The sequence below is a fragment of the Dromaius novaehollandiae genome, chromosome 1 (assembly GCF_036370855.1).
Source record: "Dromaius novaehollandiae isolate bDroNov1 chromosome 1, bDroNov1.hap1, whole genome shotgun sequence".
NCBI lineage: Eukaryota > Metazoa > Chordata > Aves > Casuariiformes > Dromaiidae > Dromaius > Dromaius novaehollandiae.
In genome coordinates, this window is record NC_088098.1 from 187,481,320 (window position 1) to 187,505,226 (window position 23,907).

Consider the following 23,907-nt stretch of genomic DNA (forward strand, 5'->3'; position numbering starts at 1 on the left):
ACTTTGCAATAAGGTATGTTTACAGTTAGCAACAGACTAACTGGTATCACAATAGGATGCATTGTGACACTGAGATAATGTCCATTACTGTCCAACCATAAAAAAATAATATACTTGAACTGCAGCTACAGTGTTAGGGCCAAACTCCAGATGAAGCTAGTTTGAAATTTGCTTGCATGAAAGGCAGAAGAGTTAGAGAGGGACATTCTTCCAGTTCCAGTCAGGCATTAGGAGACAGCTAAGATTATCTACAGAAGTGTCTGCATAAATTAATATGCATTGTCTCTATTCACTCAGAGAGAAGACATCTAATTATAAACAGACCATGGTACTGAGCTACTGCAGAAGAAGCTGAAAACAATCCTTCCCTCTTTGTTGTCACAGATAAAGCACTTCAAAAGCCTTGCCCATTATCATCTCTATGGATAAAGGACCTTTCTTTCCACGCACCTTTTGTAATGCTCACACTATCATCCTGCTGCCTGTGCAAAACCAAGTTATGCTTCACTGCAGGTCAACCAGACCATGTCACCACAGTCTGGAAAACCTTCCACTGGGTTTCTCCTCCACCCTTCACAGGCTCCTGCAGCCTCAGCAATCCATCTACCTCTGCATCAGCCAAGCAGCTCTGAACATCAGGGTGCCTTCAATCCCTCCTCCTCTCCTGTGAACATGCTGTCAACTTCTCCTCCTTCACCCCCAAATGTCTTGAGGCTCCTGAGGAAGGGCAGTGACTGCCCACTTTCTCTCATAACAATGGCACCAGTGATATGGCAGACAGAGGCAGTTTGCCATCAGCAGAATTGTCATGGCATCAAGTTGGAAATTTCTTAGCAAGGTGAGTAAGCAGCAGCCCAATAAAGCTGCAGGAGATTAAGGAGAGGTACAGCAGCTCAATCTTACTTGGCACCATTTCATTCTGGTAGCATGGAGGGGACCTGCAGGGTTCCCCATCAAAGGAGGGAGTATCAGTATGGGTCTGCTGTAGGTGAAGTTTCCCCATGAGAACTAAGTAAGGAGATCTCAGTGGTGGCCTTTTCTGGAAGGACTGCTTCTTGGATCCTGCTGTTGTAATGACCTGCTGTAGTCTTCCAAGACCTTTGCCCTTCTCCAGGCTGCTTCTGCTTCGTGGAATGAGTTTCTCCAAAAGCCATATTTTGAAAAATCACATGTTCTTAAAATGCAACACCTTCCTTGCCTCTGATGATAGAGTTGTGGGTTGCGTACATGTCCTTTGCCCCCCAAAATACATTAAAGATAGAGAGGAAGGGTGTGGCGGGGAGCAGAGCAGGGATAGAAGCATAGATCTTCCAAAACAACAGTGGAAGCTTCCTGTGGACCTCACAAAGCATCTTCATTTTACTGACAGTACAATTTTAAATAAGCCCTTTGAGGGGAACCTCTTTGTCCATGAAACACTAGGGCAAATCTAAATTAATGGAAATTGTTTAACAAGTAATCTCATTTAGAGAAATATTATCTTGCTCTTATATAAGTACAGAGGACCTGATCTAATTCCTGCTACAGTTTGATGCAATCTGAATCACAGTTTTATTCAGTGTGACCCTGTTCTTGCTCACATTATAGTCAGTAACACTTCCTGTAGCCACTGATGATTTAGGCACTGAAATGCCTGCCTCATTTCTGAAAATGGAACCTATGAACCTAAGTGCTACTGAAAGGTAAAAGAGACTTTGAGAATCAGGAGTCATTACTCCGATGGCAAGCACTCAGGTGGGAGCTAATTCGACCTGCAAAACTTCTCTGAGCAGGCTACCCTGCCACTGGGGCTGTCTATGTTAGCAACCTATCCTAAAGTTCCATATGTGATACCTGCAAGAGAGATCATACTAGAGACTGTGGGCTTTGCAGAATGCATGTGAAAATGATATCTTTTGTGTTGTATTTGCCATGCGTTGGATATGCTAAAAAAAGTGGGGAGGGGGATATCACGATACCACCAAATATCTGTAGGTGCAACAAGAAGTCTCGCTCTTCGTCTCAATCCGTTCATGCAGGAAAGGATGGAGGCAGATCTACTGCTGAAGGACTTCACCTCAAGCTGGGGTCTGCCACCATGCTCTCTCCCTTCCTCACCCCGTGGGATACTCCCACATAACCACCTCCATCCATGCCAGGACCCACCAAGCCCATGGACCTCTTCTACTGGCAGCGCTGCCCCGAGGCTCTGCAAGGGAGAAGTGCTGCAGCAGGGAAAGAGAAGTCAAGAGAGTGCAGAGAGGGTGCACTGAGCAAGGCTGCTGTGCACATGCAGGGCTAGGGCAGAAGAGAGAGATCAGCCTGGAGGGCAATGGCTCCCAGCTACACCAGTGCTAGAAAATGAAGAGAAACATCTGCCACAGAACAGAGTTGTTAACCTCACATACGAAGCAGCAAAAATATATTTTTACTTTGGCAGAGAGGAATATATATTGGACCAGGTGGACACAGAGACATGTAAAAAGAAGTTATCTCATATTGAAAAGAGTGTTTTTGGCGAGGTCATTCCAAGAAGCAGCAGTTTGCCAAATTTCACCCTTTGCCCTGGAGCTGGGCCCAGGAAGAGGGTAATGTGCTGCTATATCAAGGATGGAAGACAGTTTTACGCTTTTATATGCTTGTGCAACTTTTGGTTTCTAATCTTGAATCTTCTGGGAAATCTTAATCTCTGAAGGCTGCCTGAAGGCTGGCACTGAAAGGCTGTCTTATTTGGAATCAAGATAAACCACAAAGATCAAATAAGCTAAGAGGAGATTGCCTCCGCAAAGCAAAAGGTCACTCCTAAACAGCCCAGAAAGATTTAAATTCCCCAAAACATAAGAAAGGGAGCCTAGAAGAGAACACTGCCCGTTGACAGAGGAACAGACTGGGCAGTTATCAATCGCTGATCTTGGAACAGGTTGTTCCCTTAGCAGAAATAGATAAATCCCTCTACGTAACAAAAATCAGACAGCTCTGACTCCATGGATGAACTCTGGGTTGTCAGACTTGGTACCAAAGTGCCAAAGTCATTTGCTTCAAAGAGATCTTCTACACTGAAGTCGCTGGGTGTTTCTGAAAGTTTTACTTACAGCAAAGTCCGAGGGAATTGTGGTAAGAGCTTAGTCTTACTTAAAAAGCAGAAGGAGGAGGATTAATTTCCTGCAAACAGTCTGAACTTTGAAGAAGCATTTATGCAAGTGAAAAATGAAATAGTAAAAAAGAAAAAACAGTAAAATGAAAGCAATGATAAATAAATAATATGGAAGTGTATACCCCAATACAAATTTAATAATCCATGCCCAGCCATGAATTATTAAGCAGAACTCTCCATTTGTTGCAATAGGGAGTACTACTGAAATATTAATAACAATGCCTAAGCTAATCTTAGGTTTTGGGCTGCGGGAAAGGAAGAACAGGTTAGAAAAGTCTCTGGCCATTATTAACTGAAACAGCAGTCATGACATGCAGCTTGCCAGCAGATCTGAATTAAGTGGGAGAAAGAAATGCTCCTCTGGCCCTCATGAAAAAACACTGGATTCTCACGCCTCAAATAGAGACTTACAGTGATTCTACAAGCTGACAGACCCATTTCCAGAAGGGTATGAGCAAGAGGGGTGATTCTCAAACACTCATAATAATATCGGCTCTCATGATTTTATTTTCACTCTTACAAACTCTGGAGTTTCAGTTAGACAATGACTCAACTGACCATCTGTTTTCTAGCTTTTCTTTTTTTCTTCCAGTAAGTATTTTATTCTGTGATTGAAGGAAAAGTGTAAAAACATGACTTCAGAGACTCAGCTGATTAGAGGCTTACAGGAGTAAAAAGGGTGGAGAAGCAGAGGGAAAAATGTTTATTTTTAATTAAAATTTGTAGGATGGTTGCTTCGGGCAAAGCTGAGAGGGAATAAAGTCATGATTTTTGAGAATCTGGATGTGGCAAAAGCTGTCTCATAGTTAACTGACTTTGTCATTAATTTGTTACATTTATAGTCTCTCCATCTCATTCTTCAACTGTAGGTGGCTTTGGCACTGCAGCAAAATGGGCTTCCCTGAACACCCTCTTTTCATTACATAGGTGATACGACTCTGCAGTGTGCACAGGGAAGCTGTCACAATAAAGATAAAGCACTTGTGCTGGGAACAGAGGCCCCGCAACTCCACGACCAGAATTTCAAGTATCTGTCTTCTGCTGCAAACAGGAAGGAAAAGCAATTATAAATGAAGCTACTCTTCAAAATAAGTTCTCCCAAGATGGCTTTTTGCCAAGTGTCTTAGAAAAGGACAATTTAATTTGCTTTGCTTCCAGAAGGAGATCTGCAAAAAAAGACCTGTATAACTGAACAAAATGTTGTGTGCACACAGGCACACTCTTATACATACCTCCTGTATACACTATTATTATATTTTGATTTTAAATGTTTTTAAATGTTGGAAATTTTAACTTCATAGGCTGTTTGGTTTGCTCTTAGCTTTTTCATTTTCTTTACTCAGCTTCTTTAAAAGATACATTTCTGTATCTCTTCCTTTTTTTTTGCATGTTTTTCTGTATTCTTTCTTGTTTTCCCTTCACATATCTCCATATTTTTCCATTCTCCCTCTCTGCCCACTTCCATTTCCTCACTCCTGCTGACATATTCTAACAGATTCTGTTTGCTTGTTGTCACTCACTCAGTGTTCATTTGCCAGTGTTCGTTGTAACATTTATAAAGGTATTCATTCAGCTCTTGCTCCACTGCTGTTTGCTGCATCTCGCCTGTATTTTCCAAGCCCAGGGTTACTGGCCCAAAATTCTAAGCAGAAACTGCAACACATTGCAGCTCAGAAGCCTGTAAGAGCAGTTATTAGTTCCCTGTCAGGAGAGGAAGTTTGCCTCCCCCAGGAGGAACTTGCTGTCTTTCTACAGTGCATAAAAAAAAATCTCAGTACAGAATCTGGATAGCAAATGCCCAGACTGCAGAGTTTCATTTCCAAGCTTGCCACAGTTGTTTTCAGAGCACGTTCTGCTTCTAGTTCTGTGTCAGGGGGACTCATCATCCTTCTGCAGATGAAGGATGAAAACCAAGACTAGGCTGACTGCGTGCCGTGCTGTTTGACAGCCCTTTGCTCAGAAGGAGTGTGTTCTGCGTCGACAGAAGCTGCAGGAAGACAAAAAAAGATTGTTTTTTGATGGAGGCATTAATAAAGAAATTAAACACAGGAGATATCTGAGGTGAGGCTTCCTGCAAAGGCCACAGTAGGAAGATCCTGAATGGATGCATTCACCAAACCTGTGACTCTCTTACCTGCTGCATTTCTGTTCTTAAAAAAGGAATGTAAAAAGTGCCACCTTCTTTCCTGACAAGATGGTGATTAAGAAAAACTCTTGAGTCAGAGCTTACGGATCCCTTCCATAACAATAGGTAAATTAACAAACCTGAGGGGAAAAAGCTTGGGAGGGGGGAGACATCTCTGCAGCTCTCTCTCTGATAGTAATCAAGAACACCAGTTACAGCTGGTCTTAGCTGTAATTTTACTTCAGCCCAAGCCTCTCAAAAATCCAGTTATGATTCCTTTATGTTTTCTGTATCTGCTTTGCTTATCTCAAAAAAAGCAAAAACAAGCTTTTGCTTCCATTGTTCTCATCTTACTGGTCAAATACCTTCCTGTTCAGTGGTTGGGACTCATGCCCATTGGAAGCTCAGCTAAGAGAGCTGAAGTTGAAGAGATGTGGATACGCTCTAGAAAGTAATCAAAGGTTATTAGTCCAAAGACAATTACGAAGGTTCATATTCTGGAAGTCTACAAAGAGCAGTAGTTGGGCTTTGGCAGCAACAATGGCCAAGACTGTGAGGCTTTCTATTTTGATTTTTTCCTTTTCATCCATATCTAAGCAAAAGCTTGAGGCAGCCCAGACAAGTCCTAGCAAAAAATATATTTAGTACCTTAGCTTAAAATATGGTAATTAAGTTAGCAATCATAAAAAAGGAACACTTTGTAAAAAGGAAAAATAGACCTTAATCTTGCTGGCTGCTTAAAGTGTAACACCTTGAGGGTAATTTGTAGAAAGATGGAAGATCAGCTACTCAAAAGCAAGGACCAAGAGTGAAGTGCCATATGCAAACCAAGTGCCATGAGTTTGCCCACACAGACAAACCTTATGTTGCTACTAATAACTATTACACAGGATCTGCCCGTACTGCTAGAAAATGGCAGATAAAGCAAGAAGAACAGATTCTCTTCTTCACATTCTCAGCTAGCTACTCCATTACCTGTGCTGCTGTGGCCAATGCACACTGAAAAGTAACAAGAGAAAGTCATCACATGGTTTCAAATGTCTCAAAAACAGCCACTAAACGACTGTTCTTCAAGAGCAGCACTAAACATTAGCTCTTAGAAGTTATCTAAAACATAGATAAATCCAAAACATTAATTGGTCTTTTGACATAGCATTCGAGGGGCACAGGGGTAACTGAAATGTTAAACAAATTCAGTAATACATGAACACACCACAGCCATATTGATCGTGTGTGTGTGTGTGTGTGTGTGTGTGTGTAGCTGCTGATAGGAATTTAGAACCAAGGCCCTTCGGCAGGGCAGAGTCAGAAGACAAGGCCAACATTATCAAGTGACACACCAGTAATCCCAGCAAGTGCCCTCTTTGCTCTCCTCAATCACAGAGATCATGGAAAATGAACTCTTCTAGGCAGCTCCCGAATAATCCCCTGAATAAACAGTCCAGGGAGCAATAGCATCTGACATTAAAAAGCACTGTATCCCACTAAATAAATGCACGGACCACAGCATCCTTGCAGGTTACCCTCCAAGTCAAAACCGAGGCCCATTTTCCCAAGCATTCAACTGACCTGTTAGAGGGCAAGAAAACACAACCCTTCCCTAGACAGAAAACCCAAAAGAAAGAAGAAAGATGAAGGAAACAGGTTATAGTCCTCGCTGAATTACACCAGTGCCTGGATGTAGGCAACTGGACAATACGGACAGCAGACGCATGGCCGGTAGCCCTGCAGTCACTCCCCACCCAGCAAGGCCACTGAAGCAGCGCCACGGATGAGAAATGGGCTCCCTGGAGGCTGGAGGCTGCAGCCTGGATCAGCCCCACAAGCTGGGTGCCTATGTGAAAGCAGCAGGAGGGAAGTGGGAGCGCGTGTGGCCTGGGGACAGGGGAAGCATGGAGCCAGACCAGCTTCCCAAATGGCTGAGAGCCATTTGTGGAGCCTTATTCTCTGCCTCAGTTTCCTCTGCACACTCCAATATTGGTTAATTCAGAGAGCGCTGAGGAGGAACCAGGAACCTCACGTGAGCAGTAGGAATTGGTGATGTGCCGTCAGAATGAGACAATTTCCTGCTGTGGCTCCGACTTCCAGTGCTGCTGGCAGTTTTTTACATGCTCCGTAAATGTAAGGGCCAAAGAGGCTTCAGCGTAAATATTTTGCAGATGTCCACAGGCAGAAGTATCTAAACATCCAACCTGGGGCCAGTAGTCCCATTCTGCAAGGCATGTTCCCACAGACACTGGCAGCAAGTGCTGCCATGAACAATACATACTGATTGGAGAGGGACGCTATCTCAGTGCTCAGGACGGCTCTGCTCTGCCACAGCCAGCGCCCTGAAAGACTTCTACTCGTCTCTGAGAAATTTCTCTCACAACCAGAGATTTGCCAGCCCTTCCCTGAAAGTCACTTTGTAGGGGCTGAGATGCCCCTACGGATTGCTCTGAATTGTGTTTCAGAGGTGGTCTCAAAAAACCAGGAGTAGCTGTTCACAGGCCAAGGCATCACATGTAGGGGGATACATTCAGCCTTGCCACTCTGCAGCACACCAATGAAATCGGGATCCAGGCAAGCTAAGGCTTTTGGGACAGAGAGGCAGTTACAAAGCTTGTGTATATTAATATCCATGTGTTGACCTTATGTTGCTTGCATGCTTGTGCCCAGGAAGCGGGGATGCTTTTTCAAAACTATGCTGCCTGGAGAACTGGCAGGATGGAGGAAGGATGGGGACGTTTTCCTGAGCAGGCACCAGGTATAATAAGCTACATTACCTGCCAAGGGATAAAAATGGCCTCAGTCGCTCTGAGGTGTGAGGTGCTGGCCAGAAAATCCCACTGTCAGTAGGAGATGCTGCCCTGGCTGCCTGGCACCTCAACCCAGGCAGTTGTTTGGAAATGTCTGCACAGCATCATACGGATTAGCAGTGGCACCATGCACCAGAGTGGTACCAGAGGAGGCACTCTGCAGCCACTGTCACACCAGCAAGTGCAGTCATTCAAGGGGACAGCCTGAGATACGATTCCCCCATGGGGTCTGGGGCTCACCATTTTCTCAGGAAATGAGAGGGGCCCTGCAACTTGCCCATGCTGTGGAAAGCCTGAAGACGAGCATGTACACAAGGGCCCAGGGATGCCATGGCATGACACTGTCCTGTGGGACATGTGATGGTGGACAGAGCTGTGCAGGCTGACTGAGGGCATAACCTGGAGAGCACTTTAAGGAGCTGAGGTTTTCCTCAGAGTACCACATAAACCATCCTCCTAGCATCTCAAGTTTGCATAGAAGAATGGGTAATGTGGCCAGGAATTTTTCTTCCATAATGCTCCTGGACACTTCATTTTCTCCCTTCTCAGTCTTTGTGTCATCTTTGTTCCCAGGACTGTTTTTTATGAGATCTCCTGGAGCCACCAGGCACTATTGTTCTAAGGACTGAAGTAAAACAGAGGATAAGAAAGAGGGCTTCCCTAAAGAGCTTGCACTCCCTCAGACAAGACAGACAGAAAGAACTGAGATATAACAGGCTGACAGATAGAACAGAATGGTTTCCTGCCACCACCATGCAGAGACCTGCAAAGGTGGCAAGGGGGTGGGAGGGAGCAGGAGTATCTTCAGTTCTTTTTATTTCAGTCCCCTTTTCTAGCCAGGGATGAGGGATGAGCACACAGGAGAGAGGGAGTGAGGCTGAGATAAAGATTTGCACAAACCACTAAACAGCTCAAGTGAAAGAGGGTTGAGTGGCAAGAATGGCAGAAACAGTTTAGTGACACTCAGTTAAACCTGATTTGGCTAGTTTAACGCTCCTTCGGGCATTTTTTTCCTTTTCCCATTTGGTGAGTTATGAGCTTCACACAAGCAACAGTGAGTTTCTCACATGACAATAACTAAACCATTTTCTAAGCATTAGTGTGGAAAGTATCTAAGTTTAGCTATAATAAAGTGCGTTCTTCAGCTTTTCACAACTGAGTAATATGTAATGAAATACCATTTTTAGCTTTCAAAAACACTGGCTAGCCAAACTATAGCATACAGAGGCAAAGATTTCACACTTTGAAGAAAATCCAAACAGCTTGCCTGGTCTTTTTCTCTCCTCTGCATGTGAGCTATTCCTGCAAGTGGAACGGGAAAAGGAAGAAAAACTGTGGGATGATTCTGATAGCCTGCAAAAATCCCATAAGAACAAATCTCCCCTTGACTAACTCTACAGTGAACTAAGACTCAGCATATTCCTATGCAGCTCACAGATACTGGAATTACATCCTTGATTGCCTGCTGCGGGTTCTCACCTGCAAATCATGTTTAAAGGTGTCTTTGCAAAGACAAGATTTAGCAGTTAAGCCTGTCTAAGCTTCCTCAGTAGTGTCAGCTGTATGTTGTAATCCCTGTTTCCTCCACAGTTGAAGAGCTGCTACCTCTCATTTAAAAAATAAACACAATTCCACACCCCATGAGATTTGAGTACCATGGAGTTTCTCTGCTTAAAGCTTGGGGACACCTTTGTCAGGCACCTTTGTCATATCTGGCCATGGCTCCACAAATGAGGCACCATGAAGAAAGCTGGCATAGGAACTGCCATGCTGCAGCTACTCCATGCCCAAAGGTATGCTCCAGCAATGAAACCAAGAGATGCTGATCCACAAAGGAGAGCTAAACAACTCTGCATTTAGCAAGATCCTGTATACCAGCTGTTCTGCAGCTGGCATGCAAAGCTTTGTGCTCATTTCCTTCCCACCATCCAGTTATCTGCATCCACAAAACCCACCTTTTATTAAAGGCCGTGTTTTCAACAGGCCTTTCTATCTGCACTTGCAAAGTAAGCAAGCATTTAAGGCAAAGCTATATCCTTCTGTCCAAAATTTCTGGGAAACACCTCACCAAATAGCTTCTGTGCACCTGGACAAAGGCAGAAGGGTCCTCAAATCCCACCCAAAGAAAGACTCTGAGTAGAAGAACAGGAAGATATATGCAGATACATGGTAGCCACAGTCTAAGGGACTACCTGTCCTGCAGCTACTAGGATTTCTGATGATGTTACCATCAGTCACATGAAACCAGTTAACTAAGGGCATTTCAACACTGAAGACAGAGCAGTGCAGAAATACCTGAATTTCCTTAAACGAGCTAGCTCAAATGTTGGTAGCAATCCAGCTGCAGCTGACTAATGCATTCTACTTCTCTTTTCTGAAAAAGGCTTACACATATATATGTATGTATGTCTCTGTGAGAAAGATCGCCCATGGCTTGAAGTAGTGGTCTATCCATTGGACTATTCTTCCTCTCCTGAGATTTTGTTTGCGCACACAAAACTTTCCATTTGCCTATGTGGTGCATGTAATTATGAAAGTAGATGTTGCTGAAGACTGGATGTTGGGATGCAAATGAGAACTGTACACAAAGACAAAGGCTTGTGCGCTCACAGCTTTGCAACAAGTGCACTCAGTGGGGTTATCTGAAACTCAGTCAAAAATGTTAATCCTCATCTGCAGGCTTTTTTGTTGTTGTTGGTTTGAAAAATTGTTTTCTCATCTATATATGTGGTATCCACACAAAAAGACTGGGGCACACTGGTATTTCATAGCATTAAGACTGCACTGCCTTTTTAACTGAAGGAACACCTCAAAATGAAAAAAAGGCAGGGGAAGGATGGTATTTCCTGAAAAATTGTGGTTAATAATACAAAAACCCTCATTCCTTCTGATACTAGAAATCAGATGCATAATGTCTCAATTATACTCTTACTTAAAGAGATTGAGCGTGGGTCTAAAGAATCTTTAGTAAGGACATTTCCCTTCTCAGATTGACAATAAATCCCCTTCTCATTTCCTGGAAAGTATCTCTTCTTTGATACCTCTTTTTTGATATTGCAATCTGTCTGAGCTAAACAGAGGACATACGAACTATATTTGCAATATGAAATAACAAAGCTAATTATTGTTCCAACCTGTAAAGCATTTATCATCATAAAAAGGCAGAAAGTACAAACCCATTATCCTCCCTTTGCAGGACATTCTGTTAATCATTTGTCCCAAATGCCTTATGCATACTTACACCTCCAATTTTTGCAAATATCATACTTTCTAATGACGTGCATATTTGAAGACAGCTTCCTTTCAAAGAATTTATGTTTGGACTTAGTTCTGAGAAATATGATCTTGTGAGCATGGGAGACACTTTGTGGCTGAAAACCTCCCCCATCAGAAAGGGACTAGCACAGCACTAATTCCTCTGCCCTAGCATAGCACTAATTCCTCTGCCCCCGTGTCCTCTCCTACCATCTATCCCATGTGATGTCTATGTGAATACTGCACCACTTTACAGGCAGCAGATGCCCCCCAATCTTGGCTCACTTGATGGCACTGCCAGTCTCTCCCACCTGGTAAAAGGGAGCCTGCTCCCACATGCAGAGTGTGCAATGCACCTCACTGCACTGCTGGGAGATGGTAACCCTATCGGCCTCCTTGGCAAAGGATTTGGTTAACTGGTGAGGAGGACGTTTTCCACTGATTCTTGGACTTGGAGCCAGTTCAGTGTCTTTGCAGAGAGACCCAGATCCACTTGCATTGGTGGTGTGTGGTCGAGGAAGCAACATCTTGGTCCTAGGAGTTATTTTACCTAGTCTCGAAATGGAGCAGCCGGTGAGACCAATCTCTTCCTGATGAGCAAAGTCCAAGCCATTGGGAAAGCAGGCTCACTGAGAAACAGCAAAGTGAATATTTTAAAATAAAGAGAGGTGCCAAGTGTTTTTTAAGGAATATTTCAACTAGCTCATTTTAATTCACAGGCAAGAACACAATTTGTGATATCATTGCTCATTGTTAACACTTCTCACTGCACACACTTCTTGTGTTAATCACAGTCCTGATTAGCTTGGCTCATTGACCTCACTGTACCTGCAAAATGTAATTCAAACTATTTACACTTATCTTGTATGGCCTTTGCAGTTTTCCCTGGTTTGGTCTTTGCCATTTCCTCTAATTTGGAGCAGAGTGCATGAGTTCTAAGATCCAGAACCCAATGATTTCCAAGAACTTATCTGCAAGTATTTCAAAAAGCTTGGATGCTATTTTTTTCCTGAGACTTTAAAGAGCACAGCTTCCTGACAACTGCTGTTCCTCACTTACTAGACACTTCCCTATTTTGTCTCTATCTTAAGTTGGGTACTCTGAAAGCTAAGTTTAATTTTGAAAACTCTGGCCTGGCTATATAGCTGAAGAAACTACAGAGCAAAGCCATGAGACCTGCTTGGATATAAAGACAGCAAATATTAGGAAAAGTGTTGGGGGGAAAGAGGTAAAGAAGGGAAAGTAGTCTGCTGAAGCTAACTAGTAAGAGCCAAGTACATTTTCAAGAGTTTATTACCAATATTTCATGACAAAAAACTCACAAACTGTATTTCACATTTTTCTTTACAGACTATCAGAAAGCAAAGACTACGGTACAAAACAACAGTAGAAAAGCTAGAAAATTTTGCTGACATTTAGGAGTATGAATTTTTTCAAATTTAGAAGTAGGGTCAAGGTTGTATAGTTTGAAAAGACATTTCAATATATGGCTTAAATGATTTATTTTCTTGTAAACACAAAGAAGCATTTGTCTATAAGGTCCTACAACAGGTGCTAGAAAGATCTCATTTTTCAAGTTCTTCCCATAAACAATAGAGGGTAAATTATAATGACAGCTTCTTAGAGTCAATCATTCATAAGCTTCTATTTATATAAAAATTAGAGAATGTTCTTATGTATTTTTTCATAATCGTAAAACAAAGAAGTTGTTTCTAAAATACTGTTTTTAGGCAGATGTCTTCAGTGATTCAACTTGTGACTTCTGCTTAAGAGCAGATATTTAGCCTGTTTTGCATTTCCCCTTCATTATTTAATGTGACAACTATATAAAACTATTATGTAACATTACAAAAATAAAAAGCAGTAACTCTGCCTTCCTTATCTTTCAGACTGCATCCTTTCCTAAATCCAAAATAATGCCATTCAATTTCAATTTTACTCAGCACTCTGTTCCTCTTCTACCAGCACACATAAGAAAATGGAACTTTTTCTGTTTTTTTTTTTCTGCCAATCATAGGGATAGGCAATTCAACCCCAACATGGCAATAGGCACTTGTAAAATGTTAACAAAACTGCTTTCGTTTTAAGGTTAGACAACAGCAAGGTGGCAGGAACTGTAATAGTGGAAGAAACTCCACTTTGATAAGAAATGCAGCTATTTGTGCTGACAGTAAGAAAAAACATTTTGTAAAATATTCAAATATCTGCAAAAAAAATTTAACTCAAGTTTTCCATTGCTTTATCTTTGGGAAAATCAACTGTGGAAAATGATACTGACCTCCTTTTCCAAACACTTTTGGACTCATTGATTTAAAGGTTACATGAAAGTGTTTATACCAGAATGGCAGCAGTTAATCTGTCCCAAATACTTTGATACTACAGTTTTAGCCATGATTTGCCATCTCATCTTACCCAGTTTAAGCAGGCTCAAAATAAAGAATCATGGGTATGCTGGTCAGAAGGGACCTCTGGAGTTCAACGGGCTTCTGGAGTTCATCTTCTCCAATCGCGCACTCATTGGGTTACATTAAAATTCAATGCTACGAGAAAGGAAACATCTCTGACATAGAAGCATACGAGCTTACTTAGCGCCATATATATGAGTGTTCCCAGCCAAAACAGTTGACTTCCTGCAGAATAAGGGCTTGCAAGGACAAGATGAAATACAATGACCTTCTTCTGAGATTTTGTTTGCAAAACAAAAACATCAAAACTGCTTCAGTGACTTCCTGAAACAGTAATTATCAAGGGCGCACATTCAAAATCTAATAACTAAGTGATAAATTATCTCAACAGAAAAGGAAGATTAAATATTGAAGGTTCAATGATGAAAAGGAACAAAGCTAAATAAATTTTTAGCTAGGAAAATATTATCTAGGGAAAAATGTTAAATATTGCATTCAGAATAAAACCATGAAAAAGAAGGATAAGGACGATCACAATAGGAGAACATTAAATATGGACAAAGTAGATTAAAACATAACATAGTTTTTTTCAAAATGCTAATTAAGTGGACTAGCTGTCTTCCCATAAGGCAGAAGAAAATGAATGCACTGTAAATATTAGGGCTCAGTAGATCACTGGATAGGACAGAACAGGAAAGAGGATGCCTACAGACTGCAGAAGTTTACACTGAGAGTATTGCCCTCCCTAATTTGCACTTGACTCAAGCCCCTAAGCCTGCATCCACCGGGACCAGCTTCAGGCATCCCATTGAGCCACCTGAGAGACAGTGGGGTTGGGGCTCTGCTCGGATACCTTCAAAGGACCTCTCCTGGTGGCAATGCAGGGGGAGCCCGAGAAAAGCAAAACAGTGAAAGAAAAGAAGGAGATGTCTCCTTTGAACTGTACATCAACAATTTAGAAATTCATCCTTCAGGTCCACTTTGCGATGCTACTGCTGATTTGTGAGTTCTTCAGTTGTGCTCCCTATTTCTGCAGTACAGAAGGTCAGTAGCATGACTAGCAGCATGCTTCTAGCGTCTTCTTGGGGAAAGTCGTATTGTTGTAGTAACTCATACCATTCTGATTGCTACCTATTTTATCCAGCCCTTAAAACTGAACTGTGGATTCTATAATAGCAAGGAAAATAATATACTTTCTGCTAAATTACTGTACTGTCATGAGAAAAACCTGCAGGTTATCTGTAAAAAAAATCCTATTATTCACTAACAGTACAGGTTACATGTAAGCATGCAGAGGGGTAGAAGAAGTTCATCTGAGCCCCTCCTTTTGATCTCACAGAGCGTGCTCCCAGCACAGCCCAGCCTATGATTCCTCACTGCTTTTCTCTGATTTTGAATGGATGATCAGAGTGTATTTGTTATCTGAGGCCTTATTTTTTAATACCAGTACCTTTAATGGAGCAAGGGCTATCTGAAGTGTGGGCGGTACACAGGAAAATTCAAGAATTGCATTTCTGTCATAAAGACAGCAGTGAGGTGAAAGAGACAAAGTGTCAATAGTGAGGAACCACTGCATGATGCAGTGGGGTGAGAAAGGGATTTTCTAACTCAGGACTAACATTTATAGCATAATCCATTACTGGGCTGTTGCTACTGCTGACCTTTTCACTCACAGTTATACTTCCCACCGATCATTAAAAGAATACAGGGATAATTTTGCAAGCAGCTCTTGGATTGGCTAATGGAAGCACTGTCCAGCCAGTCATCCAAGACAGATTGCCCAAGGTATTTGTTGCCAAGTCCTTCTGTGGATCCAGACCACAGGGCCTCCCACATGCCTTGTTACGCTAAACACTCAACCAGACTGCTGGGACCACAGACTCCTGCCGCAGCCTCTGCCACTGCCACGGAAAAGATCTGGAGCACAAAATGGAAATAGGCTCCCTCCGCGCCTATTGTGAGGGAGAACTCACAAAAGCCTTCTAGTGAAACGGCCTTTTAAGAAAAACTCTTGTCCCTGTCTTTTTTGCTGAAACAAAAAAGATAGACCTTGATCTGTCTTTTCGGGCAGCAACCCAATGGAGAGCCTGGAGATAGCATTGCCAGAAAAGATTTGGCCCTACTGCCCCAGCCGAGAGTGGTACCGGGCAGATGTACGCTTGTCAACCTCAAAGGTAATACAGTAATCTGCTTTACTCAAACCTGTGTCTCACCTGCCAAACACTTGGCCTCGTACCTGCTGGTGAAACTACTAACCTTGCTGAATTCAGTGCTTAGGGGAAGAAAAATTACAAATTTTGGTAAGAGCTTGTTGGATTATACCTAGTGGCAGTCCCAAAATTCCACATTTACCTCAGAGGAAAGACTGCCACCCAGCAGTTAGCTGTCAACCATATGAACACATCCAAAAAGTTAAAGTAAGAGGACTCTGGTGAAGGCCCTCATCAGGATATCATCTCCACGCATGTGCCTGCACCTAAGCCAGGGGACTCAGAGTGCTTCCACACTCCCAGGCCCAGATACTTATGCCTGTCACATCCTAACTCCCTACCAGGACCAAAGACATAGGCATGAACCATCCCCTTCGCCCTTTTCCCACCAGAAGAAGCCTGGGCAGTGACGGGGCAGGTGCTGGGGTGCCCTCTAACCACCCCCACCAGCTGACCCAGCACACAGCAGGCGTCCGTGTGCCGGCCGAGATGCCACCACCAGTACTGCACAAGCACGGTGACACTGAGGGGTCCTGCCCACACGAGTGCATGGTCGAACGCAGGAGCATTCGTGCTTTCGCGCGGTGCACGTGCAGGAAGTGTTCCTCAGCTACGACGCTTTGCTTTGAATCTCACATCGCTAAGCACAAAGGCAAACGATAAAATCAGCAGCACCCAAGCAAAGTACTGATTCCTGAACAATGGTTGTATAAAAAATTTAAATGCGCTGATGTGTCACATAAATAATTCCCCTCTGGCAGCCATACCTTTGATTTCACACACACAGTTTCTTCCATACAGAGATACCAGATTTTTTCCCTCATCCTATTCCAATCATTAACCATTAGGCAGCAGAATAGGTGCAAGGGAAGAGCAGAAGCAGAGGCAAGCCAGGGGAACTGATGTGATGCCCATCTGGCTGGAAAAGGCTAACCTTGCAGGCAAGGGACAAACAGCAGAGTCATCTGCAACACGCAAAACGGCGTCTTCACTTCCATAATGAGCCAAAAGGAAATGACCTTCAGTAAATCTTAAAACTATTTCTGATACAAAGAAGTTGTCCGTAGTGGGACCCTGTGGACAAAAAGGAGTTTAAAAAATAAACGCTAAGATTCGCCCATCGACGGGGCAGTTCGTGACACAGAAAATGACGGTGGGTGGTCCCTGCCGGCCGGCGCAGACACGGGCTACTCACTACTCACTGAACGCAGCCCGCGCAGCCCATTTTCATCCAGCAGAGATGCTGCGAGTGCCTCGTTTCGGGGTCCCCCCAGCTCCCTCCCAGCCCCTCTCCCCCTGCCCCGCTCGCCCAGGTCAGTCCCAGGACCCAGCGCAGCCCTCGCTCGGGGGCGGCTCCCGCTGCCTTTCGGGGGGCTCCTGCTGCTGGGGGGGGATAAAATAATAAAGAAATCGGCGACGCTGGAGTAAATTACCGGCGAGGACTCACGTTGCAAAGGCGATGCCGAGTCCCCCCGCCGCTGCCGCAGCCCCCCTCCGCCCGCCGCCGCCAGCGGGGCCGGGCCGCGCCGGGCCGCGCCGCGCCGGGCCGGGCGGCCCCGCGGCCGCCCCGCCCCCCGCCCCGCCCCAACGGCCGGCGCCACCGCCTCCAACGGTCGCCCGGGTGGTGGCGACCCCCGCGGGGGCTGCGCGGCCGCCCCAGCCCGCCTCAGGGCTGCGGGGCCTCGCCAGGCAGCCCGCGGGGCGGGGGACACCTGGCCGCCTCCGGCGAGTCCGGTGCCTGGGGGGTGTCGGGTGTGGTTGTTGCTGTTAAAAGTAGATCTAAGTAGATACGCAGAAGAGATGTTTTCTCCTGATCAGTGTTAACCTGGTTTTGACACCGTGCAGCAGAACGTTTCTGATATTTGGCTACGGTTAGAGCAGAATACAAGCTTTATCAAACCTTTTAATCCACATCTGAGGTCTTTCTGTAGCACTCTCCCTCTTCTCCACGATGTTGGTTGTGAATAGCTTCCCCCCACTCTCTTTTACCTTTGACTTTTCTCCCATTGCAAGGTCTCTGCCAGGCAGGGTTTAGCACACGCATGTCCTGCATCCTCCTCTTCTCTTCTTGCATACTGACCAGGCTGAATTCCCTCACTAATCTGCTGCTTTCCTTCTTCGATGTTGACGTCTTGTTGGCTGAACTGTCCTGTTCTTTGACTAAATTAAGCCTACTGTTGTGACCACAGCTGTTTTTTAATGGCCATAGTCTTTACTATTCCTGCCTTCACTTCTATTCACTTCTATTTTTACCTAGAATCTCACCAACTATAATGGTTGTCAGTTTTATCTAATGAGAAAATCGTGTTCTCTCTCCCTTTTGCTTGCTTTTTTCCTTCCCGCCTCTAACAGCTTAATCAACTCTTTCCTCTTTCCCTGTCAGAAACACTAGGGCTTTTTGTCTGCATCTCATTTGACCCAGGGCACCCACCAAGTCTCCTGCTCTCCTTCATCCCCACTCAGCTCATCTCCATAACTTCAGCATTTCCTCTGGTGCTTTCACCTCCTGGGCATTTCACCTCACAACACGGGTTATATTTTGATCTTTCCCATTAAAAACAGGTAGACAGACAATACCACGTGCAACTCCTTGACTCAGCAGTTATTGCCCCATTTTCTCTGTCTCTGAGCTGATTGAATGTGCTATTCACGCTCACTGTCAGGAGCTTTTTCACTCCAGCTTTATCCTAGGCCCTCATTTCTTTCCAGTCTGTTCTGCCCCTGGTAATTTGTAGGCAGTGCTCTTCAAGGAACTGAGAATTTCCTCTTATCTAAATCTGAAAGCATTTCTCACCCTCTGTGATCTGTCAGCCAGTTTCAACATAGGCTACATATAAATGAGAGAGATGAAGAACATTTTCCGTGTTTTCATATGTACCCTAACCAGGTGCGCACCCTAACTGTCCTGATTTTACATCTTGTTAGAAGGGGGTTCACAGTGCTGCCTCTACACTGGGAGAGGTGGCCCAGAGGGATTGTGGAGTCTCCATCTTCGGAGATTTTCAAGATCAGACTGGGTAAAGCTCTGAGCAGTCTGCTCAGATCCCACACTTGATCCTCTTGTGAGCAGAGTTAGGATTACAGACCTCCTGATATCCCTCCCAACCTGAATTATCCTAAATTATTATCCTATGATCCATGTCCCAAGTGCCATTCAAAACAGCCTTTATCCTGAAGAGTGAAAGACTAGGATGCTAAGAGGCACTGTACTACCAGGAAGTCCAGACATAGCTATAGTGTTGTGCACCTGTTCTTGAAATTCATTTTCTTTGGCTTTGTAATAAGTCCTGCACTTTTTTTTTTTAAATTGTATTCCTCCTCCTGTGCCTCCATGTTATTGCAATGAGCCTCTGGTTAATGTCATGCATCATGCCAAATTCCAGTTACTTGTGTGGTGGTAGCTCATCTTGTTATGATATTTGACCATGTGAAAACTCAGCATGGCTACAATTGAGCTCCAGGCTCACTTTTCAAGCTCCCCTTGCTTCTTCCTTTTTCCGTCTCCATGTTTAACTGTCATTCAAGTCCATAAGCTGTGTCAAATCTGAAATCAGTCCTGCTTACACATTTAAGGATTGCTTTCACTCTCTTCATCACACAAGGAGCTCATACTTGGCTCCACACAGTACAGGCATATTTTTTAAATTACGTATTCCACTTGAGAGCTCGTTCATCCACAGAGATTGTGCCAATTTGGAGAAATTTGTATAATGTTACACTAAATTTAAATCAATGCAGCTTTGTGTGTGGACAAGGTTAAAGTCTCAAGTTGCTCTACTTTCCAGTTAGGTTACTGAAAATATTTTTTGTGTAGAGATCCTCTTGCTTCTAGCTGTGTGTAACAATTTTCTTAATGTTAGTAAATCTTCTTGTGACCAGTTGTATAGACTTCTAGCTTCTGTCCAAAGTCACCTTCATCATTGGTTTGTCTGTGCTTTTCTTCTGATTTTAAGTTCTTCAGGACAGAGTCTTTATATTATGTGATATTATTAGCCCTACACCAGTGAAACCTTCAAACCCTGCAATTTGGGATATACTTGATCTTGAAAATTACTGAGAATCAGAATTGTGCTAAACTTGATTACTGATAAGAGGATTTCCAAAACCAAAGGCTGGAGGATTCTTGGACTGAAATCAGTATCATTGCATGCATCCAAAAGCTATTAGGAAGCCAGAAAGAAGCATAAATATACTACATGCAGACTCAGCTTTTTTTTTTTTTAACCAGGGCAAAGGTATTAACTGTTGCTCTTATTAAATCTGTTTATCCAGCAGAAAACTGTTTCTGAGAGCTTTCAGAATGCTAGACATAGGATGTTTCTCTATTTTACTGTTCATCATTTGCCACAATTGCCTCACCCTTTATGACAGAAGTGCTAAAAATCATTTTTAATGCAAGCATAACAAAGTTAACAGAAGAGCTCTTTTACTTTTCTATAATATCACTGATTTATTTCCAGAAACACTAATGATAATTAGAAAAAACTGTCAAACTGATCACTAAGAGAACAAATGTCCGTTTGGGCTACTTTGGGTGTTTTACGTTTTTTTATCACCCAGTTTATCTGAGCAGATGTTTATAGCTCAGCATATTAAACCAGAGATGGTGATTTCTTTTATTTTGCTTTGTTGTCAGATTTTTCAAGTTTTTTGAAGCATATTCAGTTATCCAGCAAAAGCAAAGGCAAAGCAGAAAATGGCTGAGCAACCAAAACTACTTCGTAGACCTCTGCCTCCTAAGCAGTCATCTGAGCTGTCTGCACCAAGGGAGAAGTTTGGCAAAGGTAAATTGTACAAAGACAGTCCTTATAGTGCATAGTTTAAAATTCTATGTGTTCTCTAAAATTAACATAGAAGAAGATGGATTGGGAATGCTTGGTTAATCTGTAAATAATCAGTGGAGTGCAGGGGGGTACCCATGCTGGCTCCAGTCGGCTAATTCTAACACAAGCTCCTGGGTAGCACAGTATGAGGGATCCAGAATGGGCTTCACATACTAATGTGCAGTGCAGTAATACTAATATGAGTTGACACAAGCCTGTCACCCCAGCACAAAATATGCTGTGAAAGTGTCCATTTGTAATTGTTACGGCTGTTCAGCAGATGATTAACCTAAATAATCTTTGCCAGCCAGTGCTGTAAGCTGCTACTGCAAAGCAGTGTGAATACGGCTGGAATATGATCCCTACCTGTATTTTTCTGGGAGGTTGTTCCATTTCATGTAAAAAAATGGAAGAGTAATTGGGGCAAGTGCTAGAACTTGGGTCTTCTACCTGTCAGACTTGAATACTATCTACCAATCATCCGAGGCATTCCCTCCAGTTCACCCAAAGACATAGGAGATAACACGAAAAACTGAAGATGTAAGCAAAATTAGATCAGATGAAGTCAAATCAAAGGGGAAGTGAAATACAATTTTGATTCAGAGAAAATGGAAAAACTGAGATTCTTGGGGATGGTTTTGCTCTTCATAAAGTACACATCCATATAAATAGACATTTATTTTAAAGGAATCAGGGAATTCTAATTAAAAACAAAAAACTTGCAGGGTAGTATGGTTCAGAAATAAACTGACATTTTGTGTGCATGTGAATGAAAAGCTCTTTCCAGTTTGTATAAAGTAGCAATTGATTAAATATTTAAGCATGAATCTTTAAAAATAAGACTGAAAACACAGTCTATAACCAGAAAATTTTAAACTTAAGTGATCAAGAAATAACCTGGAAAATAGGCACCAATCCTGAAAGGCAATCTGTATAGAAGGACTCTGATGTCTGGACAGGTTCACTGACTTCAGTTAAAACTGTGAGGCTGCAGGATCCACTGTAGGACCATAGCATACAGAAATTTTTCAATATTTTTTCACTGGTCAGCATATTAGGATAAAATGGTAAAGTGAAAGAGCAATACTGTCCCTACAAACTGGGCTAAAAAGAGACCGAAGCAAACCTTGTTCTTTTTCTTCTAGCTTCTGTAATTCTGTAAGAGTATATAAACAGTAAAACTGCTCATTCTTTACATAGTTGTTAAGGCAGACCAACAGAAAAAAAATCAAAACCATTTTTATGATGTTTGGAATAAATTATAACTAATTTGACATTTTTCAGTATTATTTTGTTTCTTTGATAGAGTACTGTCACCCTGTATTTATTACAAATATGTAATACTGCTTTAAAAGAAACAATGATAATGATAATATATTAACAGTAATACTTCTATAATGATATTAAAAAAATAGTAAGGAAAATTCAGTTAGAGAAGGAAGGTTGAAAAGTCAAAAGAGGTCATTATTGGCCCCTTGATATTATTAGGTCCTTTTGGAGATTATTTTAAAAGGCTGGTAAGACTTTCTGTCTATTTCTGTACAATGCATTTCCAGTCAGGCGCTGTCCAAACGGATCTAAATATTTCTGGCTCACTACCAGAGCTGTGCTTCAGTGATTTAAACCATTTTAAAAGTGACAGCTAAACCTTTTATCCTGAAACACAGTTCTGTTGTGATGGCTCTCCTTGTAGTAGAACATATGATTAGTGATGGATGCTATTTATAGCTTATAGATTTATATAGTACCCCTGACAAGAATCCAAGAGCTGCACAATAATGTTTGTTCAAGGATCGTTTCTTCCATCACCAAATGTAACCCTTACATCTGATGGATATTTATACAGCAGCATGACCATTGATCAGAAACCAGCTCTTCAGCAATGGTAATTTGTTCATCTTGGTGGATGGAATTGTTTTGTGCTTCGTGAACTGTGAGACTGAGACTTGAGACCATGGGCTCTGAGCTAAGAAAAAAAGATAATGGGTCTTTCAGTGGAGTGGCCTAACAAGTGTCTTTTCTCCTGAAGGGGATTGTAAAAAGTGAGGATGTAACAGGATTAAGCTGTTGACTGAAAAGGCAGCAGAAAATTCAGAGAGCTGTTGTGGTGGACTGTGTCCAGCAGAGGGCTTGGAAGATTTCAGTCATGGTAGTGAAGGACAAGAAACTACGGGAGATAAGTGATTGCGTCCAGCTTTCTTAGAGAGCTGAGCTGTAGCAGAAAGCTATGGAGGGTGACTTCTTCCCTCAGCAGGGTCCCTGAAATGAGTCTCCCAATAACAAAGGGAACAGAGCACCAAGCCTGTGGAATTGCACAGGCTGAATGAAGGATATTTAGGAAATATTTCTTTGTTAATAAAAATGTTCAGCACTAAATGACTGCTGGGTGTGGTACTGTTTGGAAATTGGGAACTAGATAAGAAACCAGTGGACCCCCAGAATGAGGTCCATGGGGATGGCCCTTGTACCAAAGTCCATCGCTTATGTGGAGAGTAAGAAATGAACCTCTGCCTCAGTGGTGTGAGACACTAGGGCTCAGCACCATTCCACCACACACTCTAGTATGAAGATTTAAGATAAATTAAGCAAATAGGGTTTCTCAGCCTCTCAGTAATCAGTGAGGAAAGTTAAGCAATTCCAGTGAGCCATTTATCTTGCTGAAGATTTTGTTCATGCTCTGGGAGGTCCTTGCCTGCTTCCTAAGTGAGGAATTGTGTATGCTATTGTATTAAGAGGACCCAGGAGCCAACAGGCTTCTGACTCTGGTGCTTCAGCTGGGTGCCTAACAGTGTAAGGATGAATCCAGGCCTCAGGGGCTGGTAGAAGTGCATCTGCACAGTCCTGATAAATTGTGTAAAGCTGCCTACAGGTTGGAAAAGATCCTGCAGTACCTGCTGAGATTTCCGGAGGTTGATTCCCATGTTACTTTCACAGTCTGACCACAACTGACCTCACTTGTATCATCATACTTAAAACAATTCCTCTCCATGGTGCTTTTTTGATATGGAAGTTCCTTGAATAGTTGCCCCTTTCCCTTTCAGTAGGGCTAGCCTGGGCTTTGGGCGGTATAGGGAGCTCTGTGGAGCATACAGAGCAACATTTTCATAGAAGGAGCCCCATTTACTTCTCACGTCAGAGATCTCATTGCATTGTCACAT

At 42.9% G+C, this 23,907-nt stretch overlaps 1 long non-coding RNA gene across 2 annotated transcripts; it reads right to left on the minus strand.

Annotated features, from left to right (window-relative positions):
• Nucleotides 1–3,622: 3,622 nt before the first annotated feature.
• On the minus strand, nucleotides 3,623–17,480 carry LOC112988113 (uncharacterized). 2 transcript variants are annotated; one of them, XR_003260453.2, is made up of 5 exons: nucleotides 17,374–17,480; nucleotides 16,861–17,000; nucleotides 13,724–13,851; nucleotides 11,862–11,940; nucleotides 3,623–5,120 (listed from the first exon to the last, which is right to left on the minus strand). It is a non-coding gene; the product is annotated as an uncharacterized LOC112988113 (long non-coding RNA). The 2 variants fall into 2 exon arrangements; XR_003260452.2 differs by lacking the exon at nucleotides 16,861–17,000.
• Nucleotides 17,481–23,907: the final 6,427 nt, after the last annotated feature.